The sequence below is a fragment of the Tamandua tetradactyla genome, chromosome 2, assembly GCF_023851605.1.
Source record: "Tamandua tetradactyla isolate mTamTet1 chromosome 2, mTamTet1.pri, whole genome shotgun sequence".
In the NCBI taxonomy this organism is placed as follows: Eukaryota; Metazoa; Chordata; class Mammalia; order Pilosa; family Myrmecophagidae; genus Tamandua; species Tamandua tetradactyla.
In genome coordinates, this window is record NC_135328.1 from 44,468,251 (window position 1) to 44,494,666 (window position 26,416).

A 26,416-nucleotide genomic window follows, 5' to 3' on the forward strand; every position below is an offset into this window, starting at 1 on the left:
ATGGGGATTTCAACCCCACATGCTGAGGACGCGGCCCAGGGAGCACTTTCTACACCTCCTGACAGCTGCGTGACTCCCTCTAATCCCATTCACATGCATGTCCCCTGCTGCTGCCTCATCCAGGACCTTAGTGTGGAGCCTGTCCTCATGTCTAGGACACATCATGTCTGATGCATGTGGAGGCCGTGGAGGCCACTGGGACAGATGCCTGAGCTAGCCATGCTGCACATCTGATATTTCCCTCTGGCCCTCAACATGCCAGGCCCTGACCAGCTCTCCTTGGTCCTAAGATGTTTATTGTCTGCACTCCGGTGCTGTGACATGCATGGTCAGGACAGTATCCTGTGATATCCTCTCCAGCTCAGAATATAAGGCCTTAGGAATGAAGAACTTGCCCATGTCACCAGGCTGGAAAATGGTGGAGCTGGGATTTGGACCCAGATCATTGGACCCTAGGTCTGGGAATGGCAATTCAGGGACAGAAGATGCCAAAAAAGGTCGCCCACACTCCCCCCTAAGGAGCCCAGATGCTCACCACGTCAGTCTGGGTGAGCTGCTCTGCCAGCAGCCTGGGAGGGAACGCCAAGACGGGGGCTTTCCCCTCCCTCAGCCCCTGCTCTTAACGACCATGTGAAGAGCAAGAATGATCTTCTGGTGGAGGGGCAGCTGGCATTGACTGCAGCTCAACAGATGGCACTGCAGGTGGCACCTGGTCTGCCCCCTGCTGCTCAGTGGTGCCTCAGGTAGTGAGGCAGCAGGTGCCAGATCCAGAGAAGCCACAGGTTTTTGGTCTTAGGGTGACAGTTGAGGTGGCATCAGAGCCACCACCCGCTCTGCTGGTAAAGCAGGTGATGTCTCCAGCTTCGGCTCCCAATCTGGGGTTGATGCAGCCTCTGGAGGTAGCCAGGCAGGTGGTATTGGAGGTGCCTTCCTCTCTGGAGCTGGAGTGAGGATTGTCACAGTAGGTGGATGGAGCTCTGGAGGCCACAGTGGCTCCACGTCGGTAGGTGGCATTGGAGGCACTGCCACAGGTGCCTTTAGCTCTGCAGCTGACAGGATTTCTGCTGCCAACGATGGAACTGGCCCTGGAGGGGGCACTACAGTGGTTTGAAACTCTGGGTCTCACATAAGAGCCCTGAGTGGCGGAAAATGCAAAAAGAGAACTGGCTTTCTATGGACCTTTCTCGACCCAGAAATGCCTGTACTGCCTCTACGTGCACCACTTCCCCCAAGGACACCACCCTCAGAAAGTCTTCCAGACTGCAAGTGCTCAGGGGAGTGGGCTGATGCCCCTCTGGACTTCCTGCCCAAAGGCCAAAAAGGGATTTTGCCCCTGTGACCCCCACCTCCTCCTCTATACCCCATCCATCCCTACCTCCATGCTCCTTACCCGGTGTCTGGGTCTCACTGGGCCCCGACAACTCCAGCTCAGAGAGGAAGACTTGATCCTGCCTATCCAGGGCAGACCGAGGCAGCGCCATCTGCGTGAAGGCCACCAGCTGTCTGAGACTGGGAAAGTCCGGGGGCTCACAGAAATCATCAGGAAACTCATGAAGTCAGGTGAGCAGGAGGCAGAAGATGCTGGGGGGTAGACAGGGCCGCGGAGTGAGGAACGGTCATTCCTGCCACACTGCCCTCTGGTGACCACCCTCCCGGGTGCGGGGCTCCTGGGCAAGACCAGCCAGACAGATTATTTCTGTCTCTGCTGGGCACCCTCCCACTGGAACAGAACTGACATAAGGACAGGGAGGGGCTGTGTCTGCTCAGTCAATGGTACTGCACTTGCACACAGAAGGAGCTTCATCAACTGTCTGATGAGGGAACAGAGCATGTCCCCTGCCTCAGGTTCCCCTGGGCCATCGTGTCACCTCAGTCTGGAGTCATGCCCTGAAGTCATGCCTCCTTCTCTGCCACCCATGTGAGGCTCTCCTCTTCCCAGTGTCACGGTCCCTGAAGGACACAGGCACAGCCCACTGCAGCCACCCGCAGCCAGACTCACAGGACTGGGTAGTAAAGTGGATTTGTGGGCTACATTCTCCCCACACCTCCTGATCTTTGTCTGTGTGTGGCTGGCATGGTGGAGGGGCAGCAGAGTTGGATGCATCTAGAGTGGGCTCTGAGCCCCGGGGAGCACTCTGCACCCAGTGCCCCAGGAACTCTCCCATGGGTCTCTGTGAATCCTGTCACCCTGCAGGGGATGGAGCCCAGATCTCTGCACTCCTGTGGGAATCATGAGATGGACTCAGGAACCTGCCCAGTCACTCCTGGCATGGGCCCCCACTCCCCATCCTGGGCTGTTAGGAAGGAGCCCCTCTCTTCTCACCCAGACCTCACTCACTTTTTCAGGTATTCCTGGCCTCCTCCATCCCTGTCACGCAAAGTGCAGCTATCGCATACTTAGAGGGGATATGGGTGTGTCACATGTACCTTCTTGGCTGCGCCCCTACTGATAATGTCTAGTACTGCTGTTGACCCCCGACTCAGGCAAACACAAGGCCACAAGTACTTTGCAGTTTTCTTCAATGAAGTAGGCTAAGTGCCTTTAAAATTGCTTGTACTTAGATTAGTCTTCATAGATCTTTGATGAAGATATATGAATGATCCCTGAGCTGCATCTTCCCAGATAACTGGTCGGGCCTGGGGCTCCTCTGGCAGCCCCCAGTATTTCAGACTCAGGTTACACTGAGGGCCGAATGCACTTAGATGCAATCTCAAACCTCCTTGGAATGGGAATACAGGACTCCAAAGATCACTTGGGAGCAGAGCCTCTTGACACGGAAAGGAAATTCCTAAACGTTGACAAGCCCTCCCAACTAAGCTTCCTTTCCAGAGAGCCTGGCATGGGGAAGCACTTTCCAAGGTCTGCATCATGCAATTCTGACTCTGACTTCAGCAGGTTGGTCCTACTATGACCCCACTAGCAAAAGAAGGAAAGTGAGGCAAGGCACTGCAATAACCTCCCCCAGATATTCAGCTCATACATGCCAGAGCTCTCGTGAGATTGAGGATGAACATGTGCTCACCTTTTGGACACCCGGTCCAGGACCTGTTGGGTGGAAAGGAAGGCCCGGTAATGGAACACGAGGAGGGATATGCAGGCCTGGTCGCCCTCCTCGACAGCTGCCACCATGCACTCCAGGAACTTCTCCCATGCTCCCACCTTGCCAGTGTACTCCTCCAGGTCACTCTGCAATGGTGACACGTTTGCACCCTGAGACTGAAAGAGCAGAAGCAGGTGGTTAGCCACTGAGCTGAGAACCCAGGAGAGGTGCAGGGCTGGGGGGGTAAATGCAGACCTGCCTTCTCTGGCCCCCCCTGCCTTGGGCCAAGAAGTGGGGCAGGAATGCATCTAGCAGAAAAAGGTCCCAAACTCCAAACTGGAATTCAGGTGAAGGAATTACGAATTCATGAAGACATCGTCATTCAGGGAGCTGAGTAACAGTGAAAGCTGTGCAGCAATGCGTGGAAAGCGCTTTATTCCCGTGAACCCTCACCAACCACCCCCATTCATGAGATGAGGAAAGTTCAAGGGGGGCTCAACTTTTTGCAGGACAGAAGCCAGAACCATTCACACTGGACCTTTATGATCTTCGCTCCATCCCCCGGAGGAGGGTCTGCTCCAGACATGGAAGGGAAGGGTCTGCTCCCCTCTCTTTCTTCCCCACTTTAGAGGCAGTGCATGGAGAAGACTGAGATAGTGAAACACGTTTGTTTTCACACCAAGAGTCAGATTTGAATGTCTTTTGCCTTAAAGGGAGCTCTGAGAACCTGCAACCATGGTGATCCCTGCTCAGGCAAAAGCCAAGTGCCAGGAGGACCCAGGTGGGAGAAAGACCCCCATAGACTGACGACTTGAACAGAAGTCTCAGCGAAGAGCAAACCCAAATGGTGGCCTGATGTGGACGGGAATCCAGTTTGCACTGGACATCTGGAAATCAAATCACTAAAGTGATTCCATTAGCCCCTGTATTAGTTAGGGTTCTCTAGAGAAACAGAATCAACAGGGAACACTTGCAAATATAAAATTTATAAAAGTGTCTCACGTGAGCGCAGGAACGCAGAGTCCAAAATCCACAGGGCAGGCTGCGAAGCCGACGACTCCGATGGATGGCCTGGATGAACTCCACAGCAGAGGCTCACCAGCCAAAGCAGGAATGGAACCTGTCTCCTCTGAGTCTTCCTTAAAAGGCTTCCCATGATTAGATTTAGCATCACTAATTGCAGAAGACACTCCCCTTTGGCTGATTACAAATGGAATCAGCTGTGGATGCAGCTGACGTGATCATGACTTAATCCTATGAAATGTCCTCATTGCAAAAGACAGTCCAGTGCTTGCCCAAACAGATAATCAGGTACCACAACTTGGCCAAGTTGACAAGTGTCCCTAACCATAACAGCCCCCCTGACACCAGTCTGGCCAAAGAACAGCATGTTCAGAGCTGGGCCAGGAAGAAACAGGGAAGCAGGCATGGGAAGAGACTGATGGTGGCCACTGAACAGCTGCACACTTATGGAGGCTCCGTAGCTCCAGCTATTCAGCTTTCCTTGTGTGTGTGTGACACACCCATTTGCTTACAGGGGTTCTCACCAGGGGGTGGGATGGGGGCCCAGTCCATTATGACACACAGAAGTGTTTCCTTATTGCATGACTTAAATGGACCTAGAAAGGAATCACTTTAAGAACTGCCAGCAGGGAGAGGCCCTATCTTCTAGGCAGCTTCGCTTCTGGAATAGGATGCAGAGACACAGGCCACAGTCCCTGCCCTGGAAGGTCAAGGGGGTGTATTATGGGAGTGCACAATTTCCACCAGAACTGTTGTCATAGCGTCAACCCGTTTTGAGTCAAAATCACCCTTGAGAGCGTGAAGATGGTTAAGGTGTAGAGAAGGTATGCAAGTCCCATCTAACTGACTGCTTGAGGGCAAGCAGGTTTCCACTAGTAACAAGAGAAAAAGCAAATGTGAAGAAGCTCACAGTCTTATCAGAAGTAAAAATAATTTTTTTCATCCATTTTCAGATGTTACAGCAAAAGAATGAAAAATGACTTTCAATGAGGCCAAGGGCAGGCCTGCACAGGTTGCTGGCATGGGTGAGGGGTGGAGACCCACATGGCTTTGGCAGGGAGAAATTGTGCCAATCAGATGGCAAATCCATGGGTTGGTACCCGAGGGAAGACACCACAGTTAGATCAGTGCCTTTTTGCCTGTCCCAGCGGCCTCAGGACTCAGGGTTGGAGAAACCACCACACTGCTCTCACTTGATCACACTGCTGGCCCAGGATAAGGGGCCTTCTGGCCATCACCGCAGAGGGGCACCCCATGCCATCTCTGCCACCCTGATCAGGTAGACAGGTGTCTGCACACTTGCCCAGTCCACATCAATAGGAGATGGCAACTCTTGGGTCCAGGATTAACATGTTGCATGGGGATTACCTCACATCACCACTTGACTTCCTAACAGCCATCCATGACTTCAGGTGTGAACACAAAGTGCCCATGAGGTTTCCCAACCTGGCCGTGGATGACACCATTCCTCATGTCTCCTCACACTGAAAGGAGGAATGATATGGGGCTGCAGAGGCAGGATGACAATGCTGGCATTTCTTGAATTCTCTGACCTTAGGCCACTTTGACTTACTTTCGGGAACTCCCTGACCAACTGACAGCAGCAGCGAGGTGGAGGGTTCAGCCAACGCCTGCATCTATTGAAAAATGTCTCCTTCCTAGCTTTTCTCATGCCAGATCCTTGTGCTCTACAAATGCAACATGAGAAGATGTTGATCTGTCGACTGTCTGTGGCTAAATGAGCCTGGTGGTGGGCTGTTGTGGAATCTAGGTGCCTGGTTACCAGGGTTCCATGTTCCATTGGACTGCAGCTCACAGGAAGTGAGGTCATCTCCTTAGGCCCCTTAACTGAAACTTCTCAACTGTTAGGTCCTCCATGAAAGCCCCTCTTGACACCTGACTGCTCATCCTCCTTAAGCATGCTATCCTGTTCAATGGACCAAGTTTCCTCAACACATCACTCCCCACAGCTACCTGGGAAGGCCTGGGTGCAGACTGGGCCCTGACCATGAGGAGGGAGAACTCAATTCTAACACGGATGAAATTTCTTAGAAATCTTGTGACCATGGTGTAGTCATTGTTACTCTCATCTCAGGGTCTCCCCAGTCTCCACACCTACACAATGAGGTCATTCACCCACCCATCTACTTCCTAGGTCAAAATGTGGATGTGAGATAATCAGTGTAAAAGCCATGGCTGGTTTTTGAGTAGCTGACATGGAAACAAGCATGACAGCATTAGAAGAAGTGGTGTTTCAAAACATGGAATACCACATTCAACAGGATTGGCTATGGCTTTGCAATCCATGGAAAGTTAGATTCCTGCTTTGTCTCATTTCTGGGTCAGCATCATGAAAAAGTTGGAATTACATGGAATTTAGATAGGATGGCTCTGTGGCATGACACCTTCCCATGGTTTCACATTATAATTAGAATCAGATACAAGTGAGAAAAATGGCTTAGCCTGTCGACCACTGTGCTGGTTTGAAAGGATGCATGTCCCCTAGAGAAGCCACGTTTTAATCAAAATCCCATTTCATAAAGCTATAATAATCCCTATTTAATACTGTATGTTTGAAACTGTAATCAGATCATCTCTCTGACGGTGTGATTTAATCAAGAGTGGTTGTTGAGCTGGATTAGGTGATGGCATATCTCCACCCATTTGGGTGGATCTTGATAAGTTTCTGGAGTCCTATACAAGAGGAAACATTTTCGAGAATGGGAGATTCAGAGAGATCAGAAAAGAACAGAGATTTCATGAGAAGCTGAGTCCACCAGCCAGCAACCTTTGGAGATAAAGAAAGAAAATGCCTCCTGGGTAGCTTAATGAAACAGGAAGCCAGGAGAAAAAGCTAACAATCTAGAACAACATGCTAGGTCAAGGTGAAGGTAAAATATGAGCTTTGTAGAAGAGCCCAAGGACATGTTCTCTAGGCACAGCCTGAAAGACAAGTCAAAGAAGGATAGATGGTTTAGGGGAAGGTGTGTCTTTCAGATGGACAAACTCTTGTCCTTCTCCCAAAGTAAGAAAAGTTCCAGTGAGGCTGGCCATGGAGAAGCATGGTAGGAAGCATGTTATGAGAAGAACTATAAGAATGTGGCGTGCAGGTGTCAGGATGTATCATATAGGAAGAGAAAAGGGTGAACAACAGGACATGGTCCAGGTGGTCTCATGACAGCCTCAGCAATTCAGAGTTGAAGGAACTCTAGAAGGCACATGTCCACCTCACCGAAGCCCACATCCTTGACATTCACCCATGGGAGAGGAGGCATACCTCAATGACTTCATTTTGCACAACACATGTATTTTGGTGGCCATTTGCCTTCTTCCTGTATGGGAAGGCTAACTGGAATGCCCAGAGTTGACTACTTGTGAAAACTGCTACTCAGGAAACATTCTGAGACAGACCTTGCAGCTCTAAATCACTTAATCCTGACACCTGGGCTATGATAGGTGAATTGAACTGCCTGACGTCCAACAGCTCAGAGGAGATTCTGGGAATGATACCTGTGCAAGTTTGAAATGACGTATGTCCTCTAGAAAAGCCATGTCTCCATCAAAATCCCACGTTAAGCTGGATTAGGTGATGACTTGTCTCCATCCATTTGGGTGGGCCTTGATAAGTTTCTAGAGTCCTATAAAAGAGAAAACTTTTTGGAGAATGAAAGAGATTCAGAGAGAGCAGAGCAGAATGACACAGCCATGAGAAGCAGAGTCTACCAGCCAGTCACATTTGGAGACGAAGGAGGAAAATGCCTTCCAGGGACATTCATGAAACAGGAAGCCAGGGGAAGAAGCTAGCAGATGACACTGTGTTCTCCATGTTCCCTTGAGATGAGTGAGGAAACCTGACCATGTTCACCCTGTACCTTTCCAGATGAGAGAGAAACTCTGACTGTGTTTTCCATGTGCCCTTCCACTTGAGAGAGAGACCCTGAACTTCATCGGCCTTCTTGAACCAAGGTATCTTTCTCTGCATGTCTTTGATTGGACATTTCTATAGACTTGATTTAATTGGGGCATTGTCTTGGCCTTAGAACTGTAAACTAGCTACGTATAAAACTCCCCTTTTTAAAACCCATTCCATTTTTGGTATATTGCATTCCAGCAGCTAGCAAACTAGAACAGTACCCAAAACTCTTTCCTTTCAGCTGTCTCACATTCATGCAGTCATTCGACTAAAAACTTTGGAACACTTTCTGCATGTTCAGCAACATGGAGACGGCTTGGAGCATCATCCGTTACTTCTTTGAACTTGTAGCTTAGAGGCATATCAATGTCCTAAATGCTGACATAGAGATGAGGAGGACCTTTTCTGAGGACACAGAAAGGCCTCCTCACCAGAGACTGCAAAAATCCAAGCAGGCCTCCTGGAGGTGAGTATAGAAAAGACAGACTGGGTCTTGTCCAGGGGATGACACAGACATCGAGGGACTGCAATGACTGACAGGTAGGCAGGGTAAGCACATGTGTTCTGCAACAGGCCTTAGAGTTCATGTGATTATATTAGACTGCAAAGGCAGGAAGGGAGACAACTGAACCTAAAGAAATGACATGAAGATTAAGATGCAGTGACCCACTGCCAGGGGGCACAGCAGAAAGATTTGAGAGGTAATTTTGCATGACATTCATTAAAGTAGTACTGCCCAAGAGAGGAAAGCTTCAGGTAATACAAAACATTGACCTCCCCTAGTTAGATTGACACCTCCTGTGTTTTATGAGCTTCTGCCCTGCTCCTCCAGGGGCAAGCTGGAGGTCTCCTACCTTGGATTCTGCCCCATCCCCTCCCACCCCTTTGCTGACCTCTTCTTTTCAGAACCCTCAACCCAAGGCAAAGACTTTTATGTCTTCCCCATGACAAGAGCAATGTTGAGCTGATAAAACTTGACTGAAGTTGTTGAAATACATGATTAAGACAATTTCAAAAGGTATTAACAGCCAAATCATGAAGCTTCTTCTGTACATCAGACAATAAATGGGTAAAGCCCTGTTTCTGCTCTTGTTTCCTCTTTCCCCATGGATTGTGCTTGGTGAGGGGTTCATCAGATGGATGAGTGCAGGGCAGGGGAGTGGTCTCACTGTAGACGGTTTCCTGAAGCAAAGGCTCCTGACAATTTCTCAAACAGAGTGGGAAGAGGAAGATGGATGAGGAGTGGATAGGACTGAATGCTGATTTCCTCAACGGAGTGCAGTTGAGACAATGTGGCTTCAAGCTTCTCCTCTGCTCTAGTTCCTCTATGCTAAGCTCTCATCTCTACCTGAGAGTCTTGCCCACCAGTGGCCTCACGGGACTGAGCTTAACCCCCATGCACACTGAGTATGCACTCAGAGAGGGGGAGAACATATCCTCAGGGCTCTCCAGCTGATGGGTTTTGCTTCTTTTCACTTACAAGAAGTGAGTATAGTCAGGGTGCTTCCACAACACCCAGTCCTCCTAGAGGAAGAGTAGTCAATTCCCCAGGCTGTTGTGGAGATCAGGGTTGTGTAACTATTGAACCTGCAGCCTCCTTCAGGGAGGTGTGTTTGAAAGACAGGCAATCTGCTCCACCACTGCATGTCACAGCACACCCTCTAATGTGAGGTGGACAAAGCCCTGCTTAGTGTCTTAGCCCAAGACCTCATATGGAAACCTGTTGAGATGCCCTTCCAACAGCAGTGGTCAGAGCAAGGGCCGCTAACTCCACGTGGGGTGCAGGTGTGACTCAGCACCAAGGAAAGTCCAGATATTGCCCCTTTCAAAGGTGATTCCTGGCCCCTTGAGAAAGAGCTGGCCACTTGCAGCCTAGGGACTCACAGTCTCTGGAGCCCTCCAGTTGCAGGAAGGAGACTGAAACCCTTTCAGAGATCCATGTTCAAGTTCGCCTGTGAGGGCCATATGCACAAGGGTGGGGGCTAAAGTGGAAGGATGTTGAGGACTGCTAGAGATGACCCTACAGTTCCAGGCCTCAGCCCCAGGGGCTCTTCACTCTAGGACATGTGTTATGGCCCTGGCAGCCTTCACTTCTGGTCTCCCCTCCTACTGGCTGACCATTTTGGGGGTCTCATTATTCTGGAATCCTTTTGTTCATCTCTATTGTACTCAGCCTTTTACAGTTTACAATGGCTTCACCCATGCTGGGTCTGAGGCCAACATGCCAGTACTTCTCCCCACCTAAGGCTTTGAGAAGAGAATCCTTGGAACAGTTTGGCCCTGCTGGGGTTTCCTGGCATCAGGTATCTTGATCCAGGCACTTGGCAGCCCTTATTTTTCCATCAGCTTCTTAGGCAATGGATATACTTGACCAGTGTAGAAAAGCCCATCAGCTTCAGACAGGTGGGGAAGGGGCTCTTGTCCCCCCAAGGAGTACTCATGGTCAGTACTATGGAGTCTTGTGAGAGATGAAGGGGAGGTTTAAGTGGCTCTCATCCTGTCAAGGAGCATTTGGTTGATTTCTTGTTCTGCCAGGATAGCCATGTGATAGCCCCTGCTTAACTTGTCCATGCTGCTCACCTGTCCTTAACAGAACTCTAGCACAAAGAAGTTCTGTCTCTCCAAATGAGTGCTGCAAAGGCTTGAAAGACATATGAGTTCATGGGGGGTCTCCTGACAAGTTATAGCAGAGGTTTCCCAAGGTCCCTAGTGCCACAGGGTTCCAAAACACAAAGCCCACACCAAAGTAGAAGGAAGAGGTTGCTCAGCTTACAACTGCTCAAGGGAAGGGGGAAATTAAGCTTGTCTGAGAGAAAAAATAACAAGTCAGGTGAAAGGAGTTAATTCCCTGAAAGATGTACCTTCCCCAACAGAAAGGTGGGGCCCAGATGAAGTGGAATCCCTCCCTCAAGGAATTCAGGCCCCAGTTCCTGGAAAACTGAAGCAATTAATGCCAACCTACAACCTCACCTCTGTCTCAACCATGACCCCCACAGAGAGAATCTGCTGAAGATAAAGGCACCTCATCACTTTACCCTTGTGGGATGCCTCAGGCAGCCAAGCACCACATACTGGCCAGGATAAGAAAAACACAGAGTTGAAAATCTGTCAACCTGTTGGCTCTCACCCTCAGGAAAAACTGATGCAGGCGACTCTTTGCTCCTAACAGGAGGACAGTCCAGTCTGGAAAAATGGGACTGGGGTCTATAGTATCTGACTTGGCAATCCTCCAGATAAAAGGCCCCATAAATGCTGTGCAAGAAACAGAAAAACAAGAACTAAGAAATTCTGATCAGGTCAACAGACCCTGTGCTAGAAGTTTACAATAAGCTGAATTGAATGTCAAAGAACAGATAGAGAACTAAGCCATCCAGCCAGAAAATCCACAGGAAAAGAGTGAAAACAATCTCTACAAGGAACTAATTAAGGAAATCAATAGCCTAGATGCCAGCAAAACAGAAGAGGTCACACTAAGAAAACTGAAGGTATGGCCCAGTCAAAGGAACATACCAACAACTGAAATATGATACCAGAGTGGAATCAACGATTCAGGATATTCAAATAGACGTGAAAAATCTCATCAAAAATCAAATCAATAACTTGAGGGAGGATATAAAGAAAGCATTGGCCAAAAGAAGGAAAAAAATCAAGAGTTTGAAAAAAATCACAGAACTTACATGAATGAAAGGCACAATAGAAGAGATGAAAAGAAGAAAATGACAGGAACCTAGAACAATAGATTTGAAGAGGCAGAAGAAAGGATTAGCGAACTACAGGACTGGACTTCTGAAATCTGACACACAAAAGGAAATACAGGAATAGAATGGAGAAATAGGAACTGCATCTCAGGGAATGGAATGACAAAATGAAGTACATAAGCATACATGTTATGGGCATCCCAGAAGCAGAAGAGAAGGCAAAAGGAAAAAAAAAGATTAATGGAGGAAATTATCATGGAAAATTTGAAAATTTCCCATCTCTTATGAAAAACACAAACTTATAGATCAAGAAGTCCAGCATACCCCAACCACAATAGATTCAAACAGACATACTCCAAGACACTTAGGAATCAGACTGTCAGAAGCCAAAGACAGTGAGAGAATTTTGGAAGAAGTAACTGAAAAACAATCCATCACATACAGGGAAAGTCCAAAAGGAAACTGCGGAATTTATCAGCACAAACCATGGAGGCAAGAAGGCAGTGGTATGATATACTTAAGATCCTGAAAGAGAAAAATGGCCAACAAGAATTCTATATCAAGAAAAATTATCCTTCACAAATCAGGGGGAATGAAAACATTTCCAGACAGTAACTGAGTGAATTTCTGACCAAGGGACCAGCTTTCCAAGAAATATTCAAGGGAGCACTACAGGCAGATAGGAAAAGGCAGGAGTGAGGGGTCTTCAGAAGAGTGTAAAAATGAATATTCTCAGTAAGGCTTAAAAGAGAAAAAAACTTTGATATGACATCTAAAATACAAAAGGCAAAATGGGAGAAGAAAGTATTGCCTTGACAGTAATAACACAAAATGGTACTGGATTAAACTCCCCAATCAAAAGACTCAGAATGGCAGAATGAATTAAGAAAATAGGATCCCCTCCTCACAAAAAAAATTTCTTTTAAATCTATATGCTGTCTACACGAGACTCATTTTAGACCCAAGGACAAAAATAGATTGAAAGTGAATGGGTGGGAAAAGATATTTCATGAAAACAACAATCAGAAAAGAACAGAAAAGTAGCTGTACTTGTGGGGAGCCGCTTATGGCACCGGCAGTGTGCTGGCCATCATCTTGGTGTCTGACGCCATCTACTGACCACCTTGTGGTCCAACACCATCTTGGATACTAACTCAAGTTAAGTTTTTATCTCAAGTAAAGTTTCTATTTTCTCATGTCTGTTCTGCTCTGCCCAGAAATCTGCTGACTAGTCTCGGCTGGCCGAGCCGCCTTTGCTATCTTAGTTTCTGCGGATTGGCCTAGCCACCGTGCAATGCCTATCACCTGCTAAACGCCTGATACAAGGCACTTCCCCTGTCCCGCTGGATAAATACCCTGGATTTGCCCTCAATAAATTGAGACTTGATCAGAATCCTGTCTTGTCTCCATTCTCTGTGTCTTTTGTCCCATTTGTTCTCACTCCCTCCCTCGGGTCCAGGTTCGACTGTCCCATGGGTCGGGTCAGTACTAATATCCAACAATTCAGATTTCAGATGCAAAATAGTTAAAGAGAAAAAGAAGGACACTAGGTATTGGTCAAAGGAAAAATTCAACAAAAAGACATGAAAATCATATATATTTATGCATCGAGCATGAGTGCTCCAAAATACAAGAGGCAAACACTGAAAACACTGAAGGGAGAAACAGACACTTCTATCATAATAGTTGGAGACTTCAAATCCCCACTCTCATCAATGGTGAGAACATCTAGACAGAGGACCAACAAAGAAACAGAGACTTTAAATAGTACAATAAATGAACTAGATTTAACAGACATTTATACAACATTCATGCCACAACAGCAGGATATATCTTTTTCTAAAGTACTCATGGATCATTCTCAAGCACAGTCCACATGCTGTGTCACAAAGTGAGCCTGAATAAATTTCAAAAGATTGAAATCATACAAGACATCGCCATGGATCAAAAAGGAATTACCCTGGAAATCAATAACATGCAGACGGCCAGAAAAATTGATAAATATATGAAAGAAAAACAAACACACTCCTAAAAAAATTAGCGGGTCAGAGAAGTAATTAGAAGAGAAAGCAGTAGATATCATGAGGTAAGTGAAGATGAAAACACAACATATCAAAACTTATGGGATGCAGTAAAAGCAGTGCTAAGGTGAAAAGTGATTGTCTTAAAAGCCTATGTCAAAACAGAAGAGAAAAAATCTAGAATTAAGCATTCACTTGAAAGGACTAGAGAAAGAACTGCAAACTAACTCCCAAAGCAAACAGAGAAAAGAAATAATGAAGATTAGAGCAGAAATAAGTGAAATGGAGAACATGAAAACAATCAAGAAAATTTACAAATCAGAAGATGGCCATTTGAGAAAATCAATAAAATTGATGGACCTTATCAGGTTTGACAAAAAGAAAAAGAGAAGATGCAAATAAATAAAATCAGAAAAGGAACAGGAGACATAGCCAGTGACCCCACACAAACGAAGGAGGTAATAAGAGGATACTATGAGAAAAAAAAATACTAATCAACTAGACAATGTAGATGAAATGGACAACTGCCCAGAAAGGCATGAACAACCAACCCTGACTCAAGAAGACAGAGATGACCTCAATAAACCAATCACAAGAAAAGAGACTGAATCTGTCAGCAAGAAGCTCCCAAAAGAGAAAAGTTCAGCACCAGCTGGTTTCACATGTGAATTCTACCAAGCATTCAAGAAAGAATTAGAACCAATCCTGCTCCAACTCTTCAAAACATTGGAGAGGGGAGAAGACTACCTAACTCATTCTATAAAGCCAATGTCACCCTCATACCAAAGCCAGAAAAAGATACTACAGGGCGGGCCGCGGTGGCTCAGCGGGCAAAGTGCTTGCCTGCTATGCCGGAGGACCTCGGTTCGATTCCCGGCCCCAGCCCATGTAACAAAAACGGAGAAACAGAATACAATAAAACAAGAAATGTTTAAAGATGTTTCCCTTTCTTCCTTCCTTCCTTCCTTCTCTCTGTCTTTCCTTTAAAAAAAAAAAAAAAAAGATACTACAACAAGAACATGGCAGACCAATCTCTCTAATGCAGATGGATACAAAAATCCTCAACAAAATTGCTGCCAATTGAATCCAGCAGAAGAAAAAACTACCAAAGAATAGAGCAGAAATTAGTTAAATGGAGAATACAAAAGAGTAGAATCAAAAAAACAAAATTTGGATCCTTTACCAGACCAATAAAATAAAAAACTCTTAACTGACAGAGACCAAAAGAGAAAAGACATAAACGCAATTAGAAAAAAGTGGGGTGTGATTACCACAGAATCTGAAGAAATAAAAAAGTTCATCAAAGCTTACTATGAGCAACTGTATGCCAACAAACTAGATGACTTCAATAAAATGGACAACTTCCTAGAAACATTCTAAAAACATACATTGATTAGAGAAGAAATGGAAGACCTCAACCAACCCTCACAAGTAGGGAGACTGAATTAGTCATCAAAAACTTCCTGTGCCAGAGTGAATAAATTATGGAACCCAGAAAAGCAATGTTTTAGTCCTGGCCCAATCTTTTGGAGGCAGCCTGTTCTTTTGGTCCTATTTAATACACTCGATAGTGTAGGGCAGAAACTTTGGATTAGATTCTCACCACAGACATGTGACACACCCAATTGTAGGTGTGACTTTGGGATTAGATAGACATGTGAGTCCACCCATTTTAGGTGGATCTTGATTAGCTTACGGGAGTCCTTGAAAAGAGTGAACATTTTAGAGAGAGCTTAGATCTGACAGAGCAGAGCTGACATAGAAGCCGACACTTGGAGAATAGAGACATGGATGTTTGGAGATGCTTGGAGCCCAGCAGACACAATGAGAAGTTAAGCAATCAGAACCTGGACAGAACCAAGGGAAGCCAAAAGATGAAAGCCAGCCCTGGAGAAGAAAATGAGGAACCCCCACAGGAACAGAGCTGAAAGCAAAAGAGCCCAGGACTAAGGGGCCAGCAGATGCCAGCCACATGGCTAGCCCTCTGACCGAGGTGTTCCTGACCCATCAGCCTTCCTTGAATTAACGTACTGCTCCCTGGATCTGTTAGTTGGGACATTTTAATAGACTGAGAACTGTAAACTGGAACTTAGTAAATTCCCCATTTTAAAAGCCATTCCTCTTCTTGTATATTGCATTCCCACAGCTTGCAAAGTAAAACAACTCCCAACAAAGAAAACATCAGATGGCATCACAGGCAAACTTTATTAAGCATTCCAATAAGAATTAAAACCACTCCTCCCTGCACCCTTCCAAAAATGGAGCATGAGGGAATAGTACCTAAACTCATTCTATGTATTCAATATCACGCTAATAACAAAGCCTCAACAAGATACTGTATGAAGAGAAAACTACAGAATAGTCTCTCTAATGAATAGAGATGTAAATATACTTAACCAAATCCTTGCAAATCAAATCCAACTGCATACTAAGAATTATTCATCATCACCATTAGCTTTTATTTCAGGTATGCAAGGACACTTCAACACAAGAAAATCAGTTAATATAACTCATCACATTAACAAAGCAAAAGAGAAAAACTACATGATTATCTAATTTGATGCAGGAAAGGCAAATCACAAAATTCACCACCCTATCCTCATAAAAACACCTTGAAAAGTAAGAATTGAAAGAAACGTCCTCTAAATAATGAAGGGCTTATATGAAAAATAAACTGCTTGCATCTTACTAAATGGTAAGGGATTGAAAACTTTCCCTCTAAGACTGGGAACAAAGGATACACATTGTCTCCATGGTTATTCAACACTGGGCTAGAAGTTCTGGCAAGAACAATTTTGCAAGAAAAAGAAATAAAAGTCATTCACATTGGGAAGAAAGAAGTAAAACTTTCCATATTTGATGAAGAGATGATATGATGGTATATTCTGTCAAAACCGAAAAAAAAAGAAAAACCCACAGCAATGCTACTTAAGCAGATCAATGATTTTATCAATGTGGCAGGACACAAGATCAACATGCAAAATCTGTGCTGCCTCTATTCAATAGTAATGACCTATCTGAGGGGGAACTTCAAAAAAATTCCTGCCGGAATACCAAATAAAAAAATCAAATATCCAGGAATAAACTTAATGAAGAACATAAAGGACCTGTACATAGAACACTGCAAAACACTGATAAAGGATATCAAAGAAGACTTAAATAAATAGATACACAATCCATGTTTATGGATTGGAAGGTTAATTGCCCTTCAGATATCAATGCAATACCAAACAAAATGCCAACGGCCTACTATACAGAAATGGAAAAACTGATTTGTCAAATTAATTTGGATGGGAAATGGGCCTCAAAGGCAAAAATATATTGAAACAGAAGAATGAAGTGGGAGGCCAAATCCTTCCTGACATCAGAGCATATCATAAAGCCACAGTGTTCTACGTATCTTGAGACTTGCATAAAAATGGATATATCAATCAATAGCATCAAACTGAGAATTCAGAAATGGACCCTTAGATCTATGGTCAATCGGTTTTTTATTTTTTATTTTTTATTTTTTGGTCTTTTGTGCATGGGCGGGCACGGTGAATCAAACCAGGTCTCTGGCATGGTAGGTGAGAACTTTGCCTGCTGAGCCACCATAGCCCACCCAGTCAATTGGTTTTTGACAAAGCCTCAAAGTCCATTGAGCGGGGACAGAACAGTTTCTTCAGTAAATGGTGTTGGGAGAACTAGATATCCATATACAAACTAATGAAAGAGGACTCCAAACTCACAATCAATGAAAAATTAACTAAACATGGAACTAAGACCTAACTATAAGAACTAGTACCATAAAGCTCCTGGAAGAAAATGTAGAGTAATATCCACAAGATCTAATGATAGGACATAGTTTCATAGGCCTTACACCCAAAGCACAAGCAACGAAAAAAATAAATAAATTGGATTTCCTCAAAATTTGAAAACTTCTGTGCTTCAAAGGACCTTGTCAAAAGGGTGAAAAGGTGGCTGATTCAAGAAGAGAAAATACATGCAAACCACATGTCTAATGACAGTTTGATATCAAGACTATCTAAGAAAATCCTATAACCCAATAATACAAAGACAGATAACCCAATTAAAAAATGGACAAATGACATGAAGACATGAATATAGATGGCTAAAGGCAGAACTGACTGAGACGTACATTGGTGAATGATAAGGCATATTTAGGAATTGTGCTGGTTTGAAATGCTATATATACCCAAGAAAAGCCATGTTTTAATCCTAATCCCATTTTGTAAAGGCAGCTGTTTCTTCTAATCCCTATTCAGTATTGTATGTTTGAAGCTTTTGGTAGAACATCTCCCTAGAGATGTGATTTAATCAACAGTGATTGTTAAGCTGGATTAGGTAGAGGTGAGTTCCTACCCATTTGGGTGGGTCTTGATCATTTCTGAAGTCCTACACAAGAGGAAATCTTTTGGAGAATGAAAGAGATTTGGAGAGAGCCAAGAATACTGCAGCACCACGAAGCAGAAAGTCGACAGCCAGCGACCTTTGGAGATGAAGAAGGAAAACGCTTCCCAGGTTGCTTCATAGAACAGAAAGCCAGGAGAGACAGCTAGCAGATGATGCCATACTCACCATGTGCCCTTCCAGCTGACAGAGATACTGTGACCGTGTTCACCAGGTGCCTTCTCACTTGAGAGAGAAACCCTGAACTTCATCAGCTTTCTTGATCCAAGGTATCTTTCCCTGGATACCTTTGATTGGACATTTCTTTTGACTAGATCTAATTGGGACATTTTCTCAGCCTTAAACTAACTACTTATTAAATTCCCCTTTTGAAAAGCCATTCCATTTCAGGAATATTGCATACCGGCAGCTGGCAAACTAGGACAAAAAATGAATGTTGTGCTGCTATAAAAAGGAGCAAAGGCATGAGGCAAGCAATGATGAGTGAATGTGTGGGACATATGGTGGGGCAGAAGAAGCCAGAAACAAAAGAGCAATTATGGTACGGTATCCTTTAGAAAATGCTTCTTAGAAAACCGGCCAAGATTGTGAGCTTTAATGGCAGATGTGTTTGGTCCAGAGTGATAATTATTATTTCTGGATTTCGAGAGGCTATATATCTATATATAACCTGATATTTGGAGATGGAAATGAGGCTGATCAGGTTGGAGATAAAGTACTTCAGGACACAGGGATAAGGAAGACATTGTTTATACTTTAGAACCACACATACTCTTGGAGACCAAAGGAAGAAAGGTCTATTTGTTCTGTAACTGAAATTTCTTTAGAGCACATAATCTACCTCAACGTATCTGTATAGCTCTTGAAACACAGGGAGCCCAGAGGAGGAAAGAGGTCCTTTAATCCCGTGTGGCTTAATGCAATGCTGGATACATCCTAGAGTCCCTTAAGCAGATAATTGAGAAGGGTTGGCAGGTCCCTTGGGTGATGGGAGAAAAAATAGGAAACTGTTAAACTTTACCATCTGGAAATTCCCTGATGCTGTGTCCAAATTTTGGGACACCCAAATCAATAGGTCATGCCCTTGATCTTGAAGCTTACTCTTGTGAAGCTTATGTAGGTAGTGGAGAAGCTTAGCCTACCTATAGGCATGTCTGAGAGTTACTTCTGGAGGACCATTTTTTGTTGCTCAGATGTGGCCTGTCTCTAAGCTGAATTTGGCAAGTAAAATTACTGCCCTCCCCTCTATGTGGGACATGATACCAAGGGGTGAAAGTCTCACTGGCAGCATGGGAGCTGCCTCCCAAGGCTGAGTCTGGCCCTGGCACCATGGGATCAACTATTCCATCCTGACCAAAAGGGGGAAGAGAAGTGTAACTAATAAAGTATGAGTGGCTGATAGTCAAATAGAGTCAAGAGCCTACTCTGGAGGTTGCTCTTATACAAGCTTCAGTTAGAAATTGCTTCCTATCCTAACCTGCCAACCCCCAAGCAGGACCATTCCAGACAATCCTAAAGAACACTTAGGGAAATATGGAAGATTCCACAAAGGATCCATGCACTAGAGTCACTTTCCAGAAACCTACAATCTCCAGGTGGGCCCAGACCAGGTAAGTCCTGAAACCTATAGGGCCCAGCCTCCACAGAACATCAGCTAGTTCCATCACTCTAACCTATTTTTTGACAGACCCTTCCAACATGAAAAATTTAGAATGGCCATAACCCAAACAACCCTAAAGAGAGAGATAGAAATATCAAAGGTGATCGTGGAGTTATACAGAAAACATAGGATTTAACAAATGAATATGATTGCTGAATCATTCAATTGATGACTCTTAGTCTCCAGTGTCTTAAAACAGCTAGAAGTGAAAACCTAAAATTCTGGAATGGAAACCATGCCAAATTCTGAAATATGTTCGACAATCAATTGTGGTGCAGTGCTTTCAAATTTTTTACTTTTTTGTATATATGTTATTATCAACAAGAAAAAGAAAAAAGTCATTTGTGATGATTAAAAAAATATTCCTTCTAGCCTCCAATGTTCTGGAGCAGCTAGAAGGAAAAATCTCAGAGGATTGTAGGGTAGCCTATGACAAACTCGGGAATCAGTCCTGTAATGACTTTTGGAAGAGTACTTAAAAAACGATTCCTTTTGATTTATTTGCTTTGTGTATATGTTGTATTACACAATAAAAACATGGAAAAAAATCGGTGGGTGCTCTTCCCTTAAAATGTACATTGCCACCTACATGAATTTGTCTACAACTTGAGGGGCCTAGAGAAAACAAAAGGCAAGGACCCCAATGGGGGGGAGGGCAAGGGTGAATTATCATTATCATATTTATTTACATAGACTCTCCTTTTGTGCAGTTTCCTGTCAAGAGCCCATCACTATCAAGACCATTTATTGGCACATGTTCACAGACCTGGGCTGGCAGTGGCAGTCCTGGCCTCCAGGGGGAAGCTAGAAAAGCACTTCCATTGGATTTTCCCCATGTATGCAGTTGGACCAACTCTGCTCTTATACAGCAAAGTCTCACATACTTCTCTGTCTCTCCCTCCTGGCTGCCTCCAACTGGAACCCCATGAGTACAGGGATGGGTTGGGTTGCTGTTGATGCCTCGATGCTAGCACACAGCAGGAACTTCTTAAATATCTGACCCATGAGGGGACTGAGTCTGTCCTCCTCCTTCACCTGTCCAGGGCCCTAATGGACCCTCAAATTTTACTTCATGCCCTGAGATGTTGCCTCCTGTTGTGCCATGTGTGGGCCTCTTATTCCCACAGTCACTGTCCTCCCGAAGCGGAAGGGTGCAGCAGACCCCAAGCAGTCAGAAACTGGGCTAGGAGTGTAGAGTTTGAAGAACATGTCTGGTAGGTAGCTCACCAAATCCCCTAATCTGGGTCTGAAGCTGGGGTAGAGGAGAACACAGAGCTCAGATGAGGCCATGGTGGGACTCATTCTCTATTGGGCTGGCTCTGAGCCCCCAGGGTCCCTTCTACATCCAGTGACCCAGCACTCCTGACAAAGCTGTTTTTTTCTCCAGCTCTCCAGCAGGGGAATGCTCTGTAGCCCTCTACTCCATTAGGCATGATAGGTGTGTGGGGCCCAGGGCTATGCCCAGCCACTCATTGCCACATTGCCCACACTCCCTGAGCTGATCTGGGGAAAGAGATGGCCCTCTCCCCTCACCCATTATCCATGGCATTTTGGCATGCTCCTGCATGCACCACGCAGATCACAATGAGAGAGGATAGGTCCCCATTTACAGGAGACCATGACAGAATTGCATCTCATTTATTGGGTGAACTACCCACTCAAAATGTCTACTGTTGCTATCGGATTCACTGACTACAATGGAAACCAAAGATGGAGAAGATCCATCTACTAGGTGACCTGAATAAGGGCTTAGGGAATAAGCCATTGGTACATTGTAGAGATTTTATATATGTTTGATGTCTGAGCCCTGAGCTGAGTCTTCTTAGCTATGTGTGTGGTTTTGGGGAACCCTGCCCACCCCCAGCAATCCAGTCACTGCCTATACCCAGGAAAAAGTGCCATAGTGGAATCCAAAACCTCCTTTCTAAGTGGGAAAAGAGGTTTCCCAAAGGTCATGAGCTCAATGACAGGTGAGGGAGAGCTTCTGCATGGGGGAGAGGAAAATGCTGCACATGGAACACACCCATCCCCTCTGCCCACCTTTTAGCAAAGCCAGATACCACTGATGCATCTCCCATGGCTTCTCCCACACACTCATGACAATCACCTCCTATCACTCCACTTTTCAGAGGAGGAAACTGAATCTAGAAGCTGCAGTGAGCTTCCCTATATAGAAGCTAGTGGTGGCAAAGTCTCCCTTTGCCGTGGGAGGGAACAAGTGCTCACCTTTCAAAGAGCAGATCCAGGACCCATCAGGTGGAGGTGCCCAGGATGATGATGATATAGGACATCATCATTATGGAAGGCAGGCCCCTGGTGTTCCTCAGGTCTCTTTCCAACACCTGCCTTGATGGGCTGTGCATTACTGGTCACAACCTTCCTCAGGGTCACTCTGATTCACACTGGGATGGGAGAAAGGAGGACATGCAGCCAGTGGGTGCACAGTCATGCCAGGGTTTTCCCCCAGGCACACCAGTCCCCAGAGCTCCAACTCTCATGTCAGATCTGCCTCCTGGCTGTGCCACAACTGGAGACCTGGGCCTGTGGGGACTTCTCTGAGAAGTCGGGACAACAGCCACACCTCTCCCGCACAGTGACCATGGGGAGAAGAGGAAGAAGAAATGCAGCAGCCCAGCATGAGTCTGGACAGACAGAGGTGCACAGGGAGCTGGACCTGATGTGACACCTGTCACACCCATGACCCCCAGGAGCTCCTTTCACCAAAAGCCCAATGAAGATTCTGAACACCGTCTAATTGTTGAATTGCACAAACCTAGCATCACCATTTCTCCCCAGACCACACAGAGATGACCTGTGATCCCCATGGAGACCTGAACACTGACCCTGCACATACCCCAACAGCCACTGTCTCCCCATGTTCTAGTCTGCCAGCTGCCGGAATGCAATACACCTGAAACAGAAAGGCTTTGAAAAAGGGGAGTTTAATATGTCGCACTCCCATATTTTCATATGAAAATTTGCCAATTAAAGCAAGTCTACAAAAATATCCAAATTAAGACACCAACAAAAGGTTACCTTCACTCAGTAAGGGCCAAGGAAGTTCAGGGTTTCTCTCTCAACTGGAAAGGCACATAGCGAACATGGTGATGTCTGTGAGCTTTCTCTCTAGGCTTTTTGTCTCATGAAGCTCCCACAGGGACATAATCCTTCTTCACCTCAAAAGATCCCTGGCGGCGTGGGCACTCTGCTTCATGGTTCTCATCACCCATCTGGCTCTGCTCCCGTGGAATCCCAACTTTCTCTGCCTCTAAAGGATTCCAAGAAAGGCACACCGGGAATGGGTGGAGTCACATCTCCCTCTAATCAAAAGTTAATACGCACAATTTGGTGAGCCACATCTACATGAGAACAATTTAAAAACTCCCACCCAGCAACACTAAATGAGGATTCAAGGACACGGCTTTCCTTAGGCCCACAAATTCAAACCGACCCACCTCCACTAACACCCACTGTCCTCATGACTCATCATAATACACTAATTACTTACATTCAGAGACATGACAAACCAGACTTCCACAAACATCACCATCCCTGAACCCCAGCCTCCATCTCAGATTCCCACAGATACTCCCAATCCCCAAACCCTGCAGCCCCCAACCCTGCCCCTCTCTGACAATCCAGCTCCAACCACCATAGACACCGTAATTGCTGAATCCCAAGCATCACATTCATGGACCACCATTGACCTCCTCAATCTCATGACTGCCCACGATGACCCCATTCTTTCCTAACCCTGTCCTCTCAGTGGTGTCACTGACCTCCCAACATTGTCTCTGCAGAGCCCTCTAAATACTGATTTTCTAAACCTGTAATACTCACCCACCCCAAAGATTCACTCCCCACAACCTCACATAATCCTGCAAACACTAAATCCAAAACCCACAGCAGGGCCAGAATGGCTCAGCAGGCAGTTTCATGCCTGCCATGCCAGAGACCTGGGTTCACTGCCCAGTGCCTGCATATGTAAAAAAAAAAAAAAAAGAAAGAAAGAAAACACCACACCACCAGGAGCAGATTGCAATGGCTTTCTGCCTTCTCTCCTCTGACTCCATCTTCCCAATGGCATGAGCTATGTCGCCACAGCAGTCCGAATGAAGCCCATTGGCATGATGGTGAAAAGGACAACAGAGATGGTTCTCTGCCACTCATTGCAGGAAGTGTCTCTGCAGGGCACATGTGCGAGCACAGGCACCTCACGGTGTCATCCACATGGTGGGGGACACAGAAGGGAAGCTGGAGAGGGATGGGGGATTGGATCAGTGATTCAACCAGGCCAGAGACTAGACCATGAGTACTAGACCATGAGTACAGGCTTCCCACAGAAAATAGGGTGCATGATGACAATGCAGTATAGTAACTGGCAGACAGCTACACAGCAGTCAGAGGCCATCACCACCAGCAAAACACGTTCTGTGTGGCACAGACAGAGAAACACACAGAGTTGGATAACACAGTCTTTGTAGATGATGGTCTTATGTGGCCACCACAAACCTGACAGCCTGGTGGTTATGGTGAAACAGAGCTCCAAGAAGGAATGATTACTAAGGAATAAGCACATGGGGGCAGAGAGGTTCAAGTCTATGCAAGTAATATTCTGTAAACTGATTTTGTAGAAAGGATCTACCACAATTTCTTTAGAGAGGACAATATTATTTTCCAGGAACAGAACATGTGGACATTTTCCCTTACATTAAACCACTATGATATAATCTCCTTTTTGAAGGCTCTATGATTTACACCAAATAGACATTAGTAAGATACTAAGCCCTGAAATCTATCTTAAAAATCTGTAATCACAACATCCACAGTCACAGCCTCCTGATTACTTTAGATCACTTGCATACTTTTCCTAGTATGCTCTTTCAGTCACAAATGATACATCAATGTAAAATATTTATAAATAATACTAAACTCAAGTTTCAATTTTCAAATATGTAGTCCCAAGAGTAAAAGGGTATTATTTTGCTATTTTGTTTGATGTTAATAGGAACATTGATGATGGAGATAATCTCACATGCAAGGCCTCCTGTTCTCAGTGGCTGATGACACAGGCTCAAAACTGAGACCCTGCACTAATATCATTCATTGAGTGCCTGAAGAAGCACCCTGCCATAAGACACATGCTAACTTTTAAGTGACACAAACCTAGTTGGAGCCTCGTTCTTTTTTTACATAAGTTAATTTAAATTGATTTTTTTCAATAACTTAAAACTCCTGAATCATTATTTTCATGTGAAAAGTGGTTATGATAATTCCCACTACGGTTAAGGCCATAACCATTGTTCTAGTTTGCTAGCTGCCGGAATGCAACACACCAGAGACGGATTGGCTTTTAATAAAAGGGGATTTATTTTGTTGGTTCTTCAGAGGAAAGGCAGCTAACTTTCCACTGAGGTTCTTTCTTACGTGGAAGGCACAGGATGGTCTCTGCTGGTCTTCTCTCCAGGCCCCTGGGTTCCAACAACTTTCCCCGGGGTAACTTCTTTCTGCATCTCCAAAGGCCTGGGCTGAGCTGCTAATGCTGAGATGAGGAGTGCTGAGCTGCTTAGGCTGTGCTACATTGCGTTCTCTCATTTAAGCACCAGCCAATTAAGTCAAACATCACTCATTGCAGCAGACATGCCTCCTAGCCAACTGCAGATGAGGTTCTTATTAGCAACAGATGAGGTTCACGTACCATTGACTTGTGTCCACAGCAACAGAACTAGGTATGCTCACCTGGCCAAGTTGACAACTGAATCTAACTAACACAACCATATAATCAGGCCTACTACCTTTTATCACAGGACATTAATCCCTACTACAACTAGTAGAACAGAAACATCATACTTGTTATTTATTTGTGCCCTTCAAATATCCATGATTGTTATTGTCAATAATCAATTGGGAATAATAAAAAATTAACCAAGCACCACATTTTAAAATTTGAAATGAAAATAAAGTGTGAAAAACCTGAAATCTGTAATTATTTAAGGCTTTGCTTTATGAACAGGGGGAAGATGTGACACAAAGGCATTCATTAAATATTTCATTGGGACATTGGTTTCAGGGAATATTTTCATAGAATAGTAATTTTCTATCTTCAGGGATTGCCAAAAAGTTTAGAGAGAATATACAAAATGGTAGCCACAAATTATGCTGTAGGTAAAAGCAATGAGATTCATAGATTGTGAAAATTAAATTTGAAAGCACTAGAACTAGGCAAAATAGGAAGAACATTACTTGGTAGTATCTTCATTCAATAGCAAGTTCCTTCTTATTTATTCAATGTCTTCTATAGGCCAAGTATTATGCTGTGATCTTGGCATGGATGGTCAACAAGAAAAATAACATTTCTGCTACTATAGATCTCATGGGACCTAGAAGACAGAAATAGCAATAAGCAAATGAGCAAATAAAAAAGATAGGAATTCAACAATTTCTGATAAAAAGTTTTACAAAGGAAAAAAAGCACACGGTATCTTAATTAAAGATAATCCAGGATGCAAGAACCAGAGGAGAATCATTTCATTTATACTGAAGAGGAAGAACAAAATGTCTCTTGTAGTAAGTGTGTGTCAGTGATAACTTGCTGGTGTGACTAGGGAAAGCAAGTGCATCAGATGAATGCAGCTTCTCTGTTCCAA

At 45.0% G+C, this 26,416-nt stretch overlaps 1 protein-coding gene across 6 annotated transcripts in view; it reads right to left on the reverse strand.

Annotated features, from left to right (window-relative positions):
* LOC143669367 (ral guanine nucleotide dissociation stimulator-like) overlaps positions 1-26,416 on the reverse strand; it is a 61,209-nt gene that overhangs the window by 8,286 nt on the left and 26,507 nt on the right. For 3 of the 6 annotated variants that reach the window (XM_077144130.1, XM_077144129.1, XM_077144118.1), the window contains exons 3-5: positions 26,013-26,149; positions 1,391-7,702; positions 536-1,085 (exon numbers count right to left, since the gene is read on the reverse strand). The gene's annotated coding sequence lies outside the window, so the exon portion shown is untranslated. The remainder of the gene's footprint in view (positions 1-535; positions 1,086-1,390; positions 7,703-26,012; positions 26,150-26,416) is intronic. The other 3 variants (XM_077144123.1, XM_077144126.1, XM_077144128.1) reach the window with 3 other exon arrangements.